The 12,284-nt window shown below is 34.6% G+C and overlaps 1 pseudogene; it reads right to left on the reverse strand.

Moving 5' to 3' along the window:
* LOC140851209 (uncharacterized) overlaps positions 1-10,748 on the reverse strand; it is a 131,494-nt pseudogene extending 120,746 nt beyond the window's left edge.
* Positions 10,749-12,284: the final 1,536 nt, after the last annotated feature.

A 12,284-nucleotide genomic window follows, 5' to 3' on the forward strand; every position in this document is an offset into this window, starting at 1 on the left:
TAACCTAATTTGGTTAGAACACAACTGAGCCGATTTAGGTCAAATCAAGCTGACTCATTTCGATCAATCAGAACAACTTCTAATTAACGATCGAATTAAACTCTTTAATTTGATCAAACTCATAAGATATGATTGACGTCTAGCAATGTATCATGTCTATCTAGAAGATATAGAATTTTGATAAAAATATTAAAAAATACCCTTCAGTGGAAAATTATCGTGCAACTTGATCTTATGATCATCCTGCATCTCGAATATAAGTTTGGGTATAGAAAAATGTCAAACCTAATTTTATATTCATATTTCTTTCGATCAGATAATAATGATTCAATTTATAAAATATTAGAAACTATTTTTAATTTTTCATAATGCTCTGATCAAAGTCTTCCTGAATCATTATTTGATCGAAGCAGATAGAATGCAATCTCCTCTTACTAGGAGTGATCGTTTCCATATTGACCTACTCACAACCTTCATAAGCAATCCACCATATCCAAAAGTAATGATTAAATCATAAATGATATATCAAAATATGGATTCATGCTTATAAGGTTCTATGGCAGTCTCAGGTCAAAAGATTTACATGCACAATTCCCACTATGAGAAACATCTGTTGATATGTAGATAAGACTCCATCAGATGTTCTTTAATTGGATCAATTTAGTGAACTTATTCTCTAATGAGCACTTATATCCTTATATTAGTATCATACACAAGTAATTGTGAGATCAATTATCCTCTCCACCGAGCATACACAGGATGTACCAGTCTTATCAAAAATATTGATCCCCTACTCAATATTCTATCGACTAAGAATATTTAAAATTAAGATTTTAAGATTTTAGATCTCATTGGTATGATCGTATCATAACCCTAAAACCATAGCCCTAATTTATGGGGTTCATCATAATCAAAAAATAAGACACAGCATATGATGAACTAAATGCCTTTATTTATTTAAAACATCAGTACATTAGTTGTCGGGAGACAAAAGAATATCCATCAAATTACACATTTTGATTGACTTATAGGACATATTCCTTTCAATCTCTCACTTGCACTAAAGCCAATCGCCCTTATATTTCAACCCCATACAATCGCGGTGGCGATCGAACTGCTGCTATGGTAAAGCTTTAGTGAATGGATCTGCTAAGTTGTTCTTTGTGTCTACTCGTTCAATAATAACATCTTGTCTTTCAATTATTTCACGAACGAGATGGAAGCATCTTAAAATGTGCTTGGATTTATGGTGAAACCTGGGTTCCTTTGCTTGAGCAATTGCTCCAGTATTATCACAATAAAGTGGTACTGGGTTCTCAATCTCAGGAACAACACCCAATTCAGTGATGAACTTCTTCATCCAGACAGCTTCCTTGGCGGCATCACTTGCAGCTATGTATTCTGCCTCTGTGGTTGAGTCAGCTACAGTCTACTACTTAGAACTCTTCTAACCCACTGCTCCATCATTCAAAGTAAAGACATACCCTGAAATAGATTTGCTATCATCTGGGTCTGATTGGAAACTAGAATCAGAGTATCCTTCTAGTTTAAGATCAGATCCACCATATGTAAGAAAAATATCCTTAGTCCTTCTTAAGTACTTTAGAATATTTTTCACAGCCTTCCAATGATCCTCTCCTGGATCAGCCTGAAATCTACTGGCTATGCTTAAGGCATAAGCTACATCAGGCCTGGTACATAACATAGCATACATTATTGATCCTACAGCCGAAGCATAAGGAATAGAACTCATTCTATTTCTCTCTTCAGTTGTCTTAGGAGACATCTTCTTAGAGAGATGTATGCCTTGACTCATGGGTATGTAACCTCTTTTACTCCCATTCATACTGAATCTTTTCAGTATTAAGTCAATGTACTTAGACTGAGATAAGCCTAGCATCCTTTTAGATCTATCTCTATAGATCTTTATACCAAGTACATAGGATGTTTCCCCCAAGTCTTTCATGGAAAATTTATTGGATAGCCATAATTTGACTGATTGTAATATTGGGATATCATTCCCAATGAAGAGCATGTCATCTACATACAGAACCAACAAAACTAGGGCACTCCCATTAGTCTTCTTATACACACAAGGTTCATCCACATTCTTGATGAAGCCAAACTCTTTGACTGTTACATCAAAGCGGATGTTCCAACTCCTTGAGGCTTGCTTTAATCCATAAATAGATTTCTTAAGCTTGCATATTTGATTTGGTCTGTCATTTGAGACAAACCCCTCTGGCTGTGACATGTAGACCTCCTCTTCTAGAAAACCATTCAAGAAGACGGTCTTCACATCCATTTGCCATATTTCATAATCATAGTATGCTGCTATTGCAAGCATAATCTGAATAGATTTGAGCATGGCAACAGGTGAAAAAGTTTCATCATAATCAATACCCTATTTTTGCCTAAAATCTTTAGCTACCAATCTAGCTTTATAGGTTTCTATTTGACCATCTGCTCCAATCTTTTTCTTATAGACCCATTTGCACCCAATAGGATTTATCCCTTCTGATGCATCAACCAAAGTCCATACTTTGTTGGTGTACATAGAGTCCATCTCAGATTTCATGGCATCCTGCCATTTGTCTGAGTCCTTACTCATGACAGCTTCCGTATAGGTCAAAGGTTCATCATTCTCAATGACTTGGGCTTCATTATTCTCAATAATGAACCCATACCTTATAGATACATGTCGTACCCTATCTGACCTACAGATAGGAGTTATGTGTTCTGGTTCTTTCTTATTTATGTGAATATTTGGTTGAAAAATATCTATTTATTTTTCTTGAACTTTATTAATTTCAATATTTCTCCCACTGCCTCTTTCTAGGATAAATTCTTTCTCCATGAAAGTAGCATGCCTACTTACAAATACTTTTTGTTCAGTAGAGTGGTAGAATAGATATCCTATACTATCTTTAGGATATCCTACAAATAAATATTTATTTGCTCTAGCATCTAGCTTATGTCCAAAATTTCTTTTGACATATGTTGAACATCCCCATATCTTAAAATATTTAAGATTGGATTTCTTACCTCTCCATATCTCATATGGCGTGCTAGATACAGATTTAGAAAGTACTCTATTCAAGATAATTATTGTGGTCTCTAAAGCATGACCCCAGAAGGAAATAGGCAACTCAGTGAAGCATATCATGGACCGCACCATATCTAATAAGGTACGGTTCCTCCTTTCGGCTACATCATTTAATTGTGGCGTATAAGGAGGTGTCCATTCAGAGATAATTCTCTTTATCTTAAGATGGTCTAAAACTTCACTAGATAAGTATTCTCCTACTCGATCAGATCGAAGGATTTTTATATTTTTTTCAGTTTATTTTTCGATCATACTTTGATACTCTTTGAATTTATCAAAGGCTTCGGATTTATGTTTCATAAGATACACATATCCAAACCTAGATAAATCATCTGTAAATGTAATAAAATAAGAGTATCCACCTCTGGCCTGGGTTGTCATAGGGCCACATACATCTATATGTACAAGTCCTAACAACTCGTTTGTCCTATCTCCATGTCCACTAAATGAAGTCTTGGTCATTTTACCCATGAGACATGATTCACAAGTTCCTAATGATTCACAATCATAAGGATAAAAAAACTTTTCTTTGTACAACTTGTTAATCCTAGTCTCACTGATATGACCAAGTCGACAATGCCAAAGTAAGGCATTATTTACATTATCTCTCTTACGTTTTCTATTTTCATCAACATGAAAAATATTATCATTCAAACATAGAGTCAACAAACTATTGTCAAAAATGCCATGGCAAATTATTTCATTAGAAAAATTAATCGAGCAACCATTGCTCGTTACAAATATTTGATATCCTTGTTTTATCAACAAGGATACAGATACAATATTTCTAATGATCTTAGGCATGTAATAACAATTTGTTAGCTCTAAGATCTTCCCAGAAGAAAACTTCAAGATATTTGTCCCTACAGCTTCTGCTTGGATGGACTCTCCTCTAGCACTGTAGAGCTCGAAGTCTCCCTTCCTCAAACTTCTAATTTTCTGTAGCCCCTGCAATGATTTGCAGATATGAAAACCACAGGCAGTATCTAATACCCAAGAGATTGAAATGGAAGAATTCAATGATAATATTGTATGTATCTCATACATACCTTTTGGTGCATTATTTGCACTAGTCTTCACTGTTGCAAGGTAAACCTTGCAATTCCTTTTACAATGACCTGCCTTGCCGCAGTGAAAGCAGGTCAACTGTCTGGAGGTCTTCTTTCCTTTCTTCCTCTTATTTATACCACCTTTAGGGTTCAGCCTCCTTTTAGAACCCTTTTTGCCTGCCTTTTTCTTGGAGATCCCATCCACAAGAAGAAGAGGAGCCTTATCCTTCTTGATATGGCTCTCTGCTGTCTTGAGCATATTTAACAGCTCAGGCAAGGAAGAATTCAGTTTGTTCATATGATAGTTCATGACAAACTAAGAAAATGATTCTGGGAGTGATTGCAAGATTAGATCCTGACTCAACTCCCCATCCATAACAAAACCTAATTGACCTAATCGAGTGATCAGGTCAATAATCATCAAAATATGGTCTTGTACGGATGACCCCACTACCATTCTAGTATGGACTAATTGCTTAGATATCTCATATCTAGCAGTCCTACTCTGTTCTCCATAAAATTCTTTTAAATTGAGCAATATGGAATGAGTGTCCATGCTATCATGCTGCCTCTGCAACTCATTTGTCATAGAGGCAAGTATGATACACTTGACAGTTAAAGAATCATTTTGCCACATCCTAAATGTGGCTTTTTCTTTCTCTGTGGCATCCTCCCCAACTAGCTCAATGTCAGGGGTATCGAGGATGTAAGAAAGCTTCTCTTGACTAAGTACTATTTTAAGATTTCTCAACTAGTCCACATAGTTAGGACCAGTCAATTTATTTGTATCCAAAATAGAGCGAAGTGAAAGTGAAGAAGCCATTAATCTACATAATAAAGAACATTATATAAGCAAACAACTCAAGATGATATGCATAATTAAATTAGGACTTTAATTTAATTGTGTCTCCCACTATTTTATCAGACATCATAACCCGCTAGTATGATGTTCGAGAAAACCTTGATTGATTTTCTTAGTGGGATTGAGATCCTAATTTCTTATAAAAGATCTTGTGGTTGCACAACAAACCTTTTATAAGTTTAAAGGTAGGAAACTCTTTCCAATTGCATCTCATGCAATTCTCAATAAAAACCCTAGCCTCTAAAACATTAATAGCCTTGTGTTTACACAACAAACCATAATGTTTTAGTTAAGTAGGACCCTTCATTTCAATATAGTCAAAATAGAATATAAATGCTCTTGTGGTTACACAACAAAGCATTATACTCAAAAATGTTGTAAGCCTCTTGATGCACCAGAACAATATTATGTCAATTTTCATAATCGGTCTTGTGGTTACACAACAAACCTAATATGGTTCATGACATAATAATGTCCTAGCATGAAGGAAGGTCATAATGTAGTGAATATAACACCAAGCATCCCAGCTAAGAATTAAATTAATCTAATCAGCCGGTAAGTGGGAGAGAGGTGGGGGTCCTCTCGTTGCTTTCTATAGACACCAATAAATTGGCTAGGTTAGACAATGGAATCAATTAGAAACCACGTTCTCTTTACCAATCATGAACCACTTTCCTAGACACTAATTGATCAATTAGACATCTGGACTGGTTCTGCTATTAGTTAATTACACTACAACTTATTATCATTTTACAAAGGGCTTTTCAGGTCTCAATGCATATTTAATTTCTATATCATACTAAATACATGAATAAAAGAAATTAGCATCATAGTGAACATAATTCAATATGACAGGGTAACATTCCATAATTATATACATCATAATTTAATTATGAAATAATGAATATGATCTCATCATATTAATATCATATAAAAATTGTAAATTATGATCATATCATATTTATAATATTGCCATTAAATCATTAACATATCATCATATGATTTAATTCTAACAAGGTCACTCTGATACCACTGTGAGGTTTGGTGTCAAGGCGAAAGCATGGATTTCAAAGCAATTATTATGAAATTATAAAACCAAAACCTAACTCCCCTAATTTGTGCTCGGTCACCGGCAGCAGTCCGTCAGGGTTTCCACCAGGTGCCCACGTGTTCACCCTCCAACGTTGATTTACACGGAAACTCGATCAACCCACTAGCACCTATTTAAAAATTCTCTATAATTAAACTCTAATTTATCAAAATTTAAATGCTATTTGGGCAGAACCTCCTTTCTTGGCTTTGCTGTCACCCTATTGGACCTTTTCTTGCCTTCCTTTCTTGCTCCTTGTCACCTTAATTTTTATTATAATTCTCTAAGCTTTTTGGAAGACTTCTATCTTTTATTAGGACCTTGTATAGGCTAGAGAAGAAGAATAAAGAGAATTGGACAAGATGAGCCTATTGTAAGAAAGAAGGAAGAGTTTGGAATGAGCAATGACTCCTTGGCGTGCACCCCTATTTATATTGCACGTAGGGGTGCAAACCAAGCATCTCACGCCCACTCACACCTCATCTCATACCTCCTCTCAATTTCTCACACCCCATTTGATGAGAAAAAGCCATGTGGACATCAAAGTTGGGTTGAAGAGGTGCCTTATTGCAGAAGGACTCTTCGAACTCAACTTATGGTGTTCACATGAGAAGTCGCAATGCTTCTCTTATTGGCACCATCATCCCATGCCTTTGGATCTGGAAGGAAGCCCATCCAATGGCCAAGGTAGAGGGTGCCAACTTCAGGAAGGGTGCAAGAGATAAGGGGTGTGGAACAAGTCATAACAACCTTGAGATTTGACTTGGTCCAAGGGGCACTTCCAAAGGGTGGCACATGGCTTCATCCTTATCTCTTCTCCTAACTATTCTATGAAGAGTTTAGTACTCAGAAGGACTCTTAGGTACCTCCTAAGAGTTTTGAAGACTTTTTGTAGAATAAAAGCCATGGAGAAAATAGATAAGACCAAGTCAAGGGGGCGCCAACTCCCATCCATGCGCCATGTGGCACATGCGCATGGATTTAAATCCACACGCCAAGAGAAAGACTCTTAGGCATGTGGTTCCCTGGTTTTTGGCACCCAACAGCAACCCAATCAGAATACTTCAAACCCATTTCAAGACCAAATCCAATTTAGCTCAAATTGGTTCTAAATTAGCCCAAATCGGAATCTGATTCGAATCTGATTCGAATCTAGATGCTAGGGTTTGCAACATGTGCTAGCATGTTCAACTTGCAAATATGGTTTAATCAAATTAAACCCATGATCAATTCTCTTTGTGTGTGACCCATTGGATTCCACATCTAGCCAGTAGTGAGTCTGGATGTAATTTAACCTATTTTGGTTAGAACACAACTGAGCCGATTTAGGTCAAATCAAGCTGACCCGTTTTGATCAATCAGAAACAGCTTCTAATTAACGATCGAATTAAACTCTTTAATTCGATCAAACTCACAAGACATGATTGACATCTAGCAATGTATCATGTCTACCTGAAAGATATAGAATTTTGATAGAAATATCAAAAATATCCTTCAGTGAAAAATTACCGTACAACTTGATCTTACGATCATCCTGCATCCCGAATATAAGTTTGGGTATGAAAAAATGTCAAACCCAATTTTATATTCATTTTTCCTTCGATCAGATAATAATGATTTAATTTATGAAATATTAGAAATTATTTTTAATTTTTCATAATACTCTAATCAAAGTCTTCCTGAATCATTATTCGATCGAAGCAGATAGGATGCGATCTCCTCTTACTAGGAGTGATCGTTTCCATATTGACCTACTCACAACCTTTATAAGCAATCCACCATATCCAGAACACCCCGTATATGATTAAATCATGAATAAGTATGATCCAAAATATGGATTTATGCTTATAAGGTTCTATGGTAGTCTCAGGTCAATAGATTTACATGCACAATTTCCACTATGAGAAACATCTGTTGACATGTAGATAAGACTCCATCAGATGTTCTTTAATTGGATCAATTCAGTGAACTCATTCTCTAATGAGCACTTACATCCTTGTATTAGTGTCATACACAAGTAATTGTGAGATCAATTATCCTCTCCATCGAGCATACACAGGATGTACCAGTCTTATCGAAAATATTGATCCCCTACTCAATGTTCCATCGACTAAAAATATTTAAAATTAGGGTTTTAAGATTTTAGGTCTCACTGGTATGATCGCATCATAACCCTAAAACCATAGCCCTAATTTATGGGGTTCATCATAATCAAAAAATAAGACATAGCATATGATGAACTAAATATCTTTATTTATTTAAAACATCAGTACATGAGTTGTTGGGACACAAAAGAATATCCATCAAATTACACATTTTGATTGGCTTATAGGGCATATTCTTTTCAGTGTGCCCTAAGGTTTGATTTTTTCATATGTTGGAACCAAAAATCAAATTTTACATTGTGAGACATTTGAAAAGTATCTTCTTGGCATAATCTTGGTGGTAAGTTTTGAGGTGACTGAGCTTTGGCGTGATCGTTCCTTAAGTTTAAAGCCGATAGTGTTCTTGAGAAAATAAGGCTGTGGTGGCGCACCAGTTAGGAAGAACCTTGACCAACTTCTATATGGATCACCATTGGAGGACTTATACTTTGGAGTATCATGGAGATCACCAATATGCACACTATCATTTTTGTAAAAGTAAAAATTCTATCCCTTTTTGCATGCTTGTTTTGTTTTGATCAAAATCGGCAAGGTGATTCTAGGGTTTGGATTTTGCCTCGATAGTTTTATATGTTAAAGCTATTGACTTGTTTGCTTTTAAACTTTTAAAAATTAATTTTTGCTACGTGGCCAAAATCCAATAGTGGTATCAGAGTCATCCTTGTCTGATTCGATCAAACAAGTGCAAAGTAGCAGCATAGAATTATTCTTGTTCATATATTGCCAAGAATATTGCTTCAATTTTTAGCATCAATTTTTAAAATTAAAAATATTTTTGACTTTATATGTACAATGATTTTAAATTTTCATTATTAAAATTATGAATTTATGATAATTTGAAATTTATATTATCATGATAGTATGATGCTTAAATCGATACATGGTTAAGGGTGTTTTGTATGCCTAATATAATTTGGAGTTGCTTTATTATTTCAATTTTGCTTGTCATATGTTATGACTTGAATTGCACCCTTATATGATTTTTGGCATAATTATATGATTGCTATTATGATTTGTGATTACATGTCGAATTGTATAATATGTAAAGTATATTTTATGTAGTCGTAGTTAGGATGTGCCGAGACCAGTTCAAAGATCCTCTTAAAAATTATATTAAGTTGTAATATCGGGATCCACTTTTAAATCAAAAGTCAATTTTTTTTGACTAATTGGTGTTGAAAAAAGTGTGAAAGGTAGTTTTCTAATTAAGTCCGTATGCTGGCCTACCTAACTTTGTTGGTGTCTATGAAAAGCTACGGAGAGCCTCTCACCTACTGACCTGGCCAATTTGGTCTTATTGAATTTTGAACTTAGATTGTTTAGTGATGTAAACATTACAAGGACCTTCCTTCAAACTTGGTCAATAGAGTATGTGAAGATCTTAGTGAGATTGTTGTGCTATCCACAAGACTTACTATAAAAATTGATATAATGTTGACTAAGTACATTTTGATGCTTATAGCATATTTTGAATAGTGTTGCTTTGTTGTACTATCCATAAGGACAGCATTGTTTAAGTATGACCATATGGGATTGAAGGGTCAGCTTAACTAGAACACTATAGTTTGTTGTGCTATCCACAAGGCTATATATGATCTAGAGGTCAGAAAAAGAAATATTGAGAATTGTAGAGGTACAATTAGTAAAAAGTTATCTACTCTTGAACTCATGAATACTTGTTGTACTATCCCCAAGGTGTTTGTGAGGAATAGAGATCTCAACCCTACTAAGAAATATTAGTATGTTTTTTGATTTTTATACTTGAGGGCTATGAAGTTCCATAAAATAGTGAGAGGCACAAATAGATAAAAATCTTAATCTTGTTGTGAATGTCATCATGAGTTGTCTGCTTATATTATGTTCTTATTATTGTAGATTAACTATACATATGGTATCCTCACTATCATTTAGAGGCATACTAGATGCAAACAAATTGATCGGACCTAGCTATGTAGACTGGTTAAAAAACTTAAGAATTATTCTCACTAAAGAGAAAGTCTCCTGCATTCTAGATACACCTGCATCAGATTCACTTGGAGAAGATGCTTCCAAGGAGAAAAAGGCCACATACAAGATATGGAAAGATGATAGTGTGACTATCAAATACATCATGCTTGCCTCCATGAGTAACGAGATTCACAGGCAGCATGAGGACATAGATGTGCCCTCTATACTTCTTAATCTTAAAGAGTTATATGAGAAACAAAGTCGAATTGCTTGATATGAGACATCAAAGTGGTTGTTCTGTGCTCGCATGACTGAAGGCACCTCTATGCAAATGCATGTCCTAAAGATGATTGATTTGATCACTCATTTGGGATAGCTGAGCTTTGCCATGGATGGTAAACTTAGCCAAGATTTGATCTTGCAGTCTCTCCCTAACTTTTTTTCTCAGTTTGTTATAAATTACCATATGAACAAACAAAACATCAACCTGCCAGAGTTGCTGAACATATTGAAAATAACAGAGAGCCATTTCAAGGATGAAAAGGCTCTGGTACTTTTTGTTGATAAGATCAACAAGAAGAAGGCAAAGAAGGATTCTAAGAAAAAGATAAATCCTAAGGTTGGCATCTCCAAGAAGAAGGCGAAGAAGATCTTCACTAAAGGTACTTGCTATCACTGTGGTAAGGAGAACCACTGGAAAAGGAATTGTAGGGATTACCTTGCAACTGTAAAACCGACAAACATTGCCAAAGGTTTGTATATGATACAAACTAACTTATCATTAAATACTTCATTTTCAGATTCTTAGGTATTAGATACCGCCCGTGGTTCACACTTTTGCAAATCGTTGCAGGATCTATAAGAAATAAAGAGTTTGAATAAAGATGATTTCAAGCTGTTCGATGCTAGTGGAGAGTTCATTCAGATAGAAGTTATAGGAATTAAGATTTTAAAGTTATCTTCGGGCAAAATTTTGAAACTCAAGACCTGTTATTATATCCCAAATATTGTTCGAAATATTATTTCTATACCATTGTTATTGGAACAAAATTTTGAAATAAAAGCAAAGAATAATGGTTGTTCTATATATTTTTCTAACGAATATTATGAAAGTATTTTTGTTGATAATGATCTTTTGTTTCTTTCACTTAATGATAAAGTACTTCATATTAATAATATGAAGAAAAAAAAGAGAAAGGATGTGAATGTCACATACCTCTGGCACTACCGACTTGGCCATATAAACGAGTCAAGAATTAACAAGTTATACAAAGATAAATTCTTTGATTCTTGTGGTTATGAATCATATAGAACTTGTGAATCTTATCTCATAGAAAAAATGACCAAGACTCTATTTACTGGATATAGAGAAAGGGCAAGTGACATATTGGACCTTGTACATACTGATATTTATGGTCCAATATCGACTCAAGCTAGAGGTGGATACTCTTACTTCATCACATGTATAGATGATAGGTCTAGATTTGGATATGTGTATTTAATGAAATATAAATTCAAAGCTTTTGATAAATTTAAAGAGTATCAAAGAATGGTTAAGAAACAAACTGGTAAAAGTATTAAAGCTCTTCGATCTAATCGAGGAGGAGAATACTTATCTAATAAATTTTTTGATTATTTAAAATAAAATAAAATATTTTTTTAATTGATACCTCCTTATACTCCATAATTAAATGAAATTGTAGAAAGGAGGAAACACACCTTATTAGATATGGTGCAGTCCATGATCTATTTCACGGATCTTTCAATATCCTTCTGAGGAAATGCTCTCGAGGCCGCAGCATATGTCCTAAATAAAATACCTTCTAAATCTATTTCTTGCACTCTATATGAAATATAGAAAGAAAAAAGATCCAATTTTAAGCATCTTAAGATTTGAGGTTGTCTGACTTATGTAAAAAATGTTGATAGACATAAGCTGGATGCTAGATCAAAAAAATATAGGTTTATAGATTATCCCAAGGAGAGTATAGGATACTACTTCTACAATCCTACTCAACAAAAAGTGTTTATTGGTAGGCATGTCATTTTCTTGGAGAAAGAGTTT

The sequence above is a fragment of the Elaeis guineensis genome, chromosome 8 (genome assembly GCF_000442705.2).
Source record: "Elaeis guineensis isolate ETL-2024a chromosome 8, EG11, whole genome shotgun sequence".
Lineage (NCBI taxonomy): Eukaryota > Viridiplantae > Streptophyta > Magnoliopsida > Arecales > Arecaceae > Elaeis > Elaeis guineensis.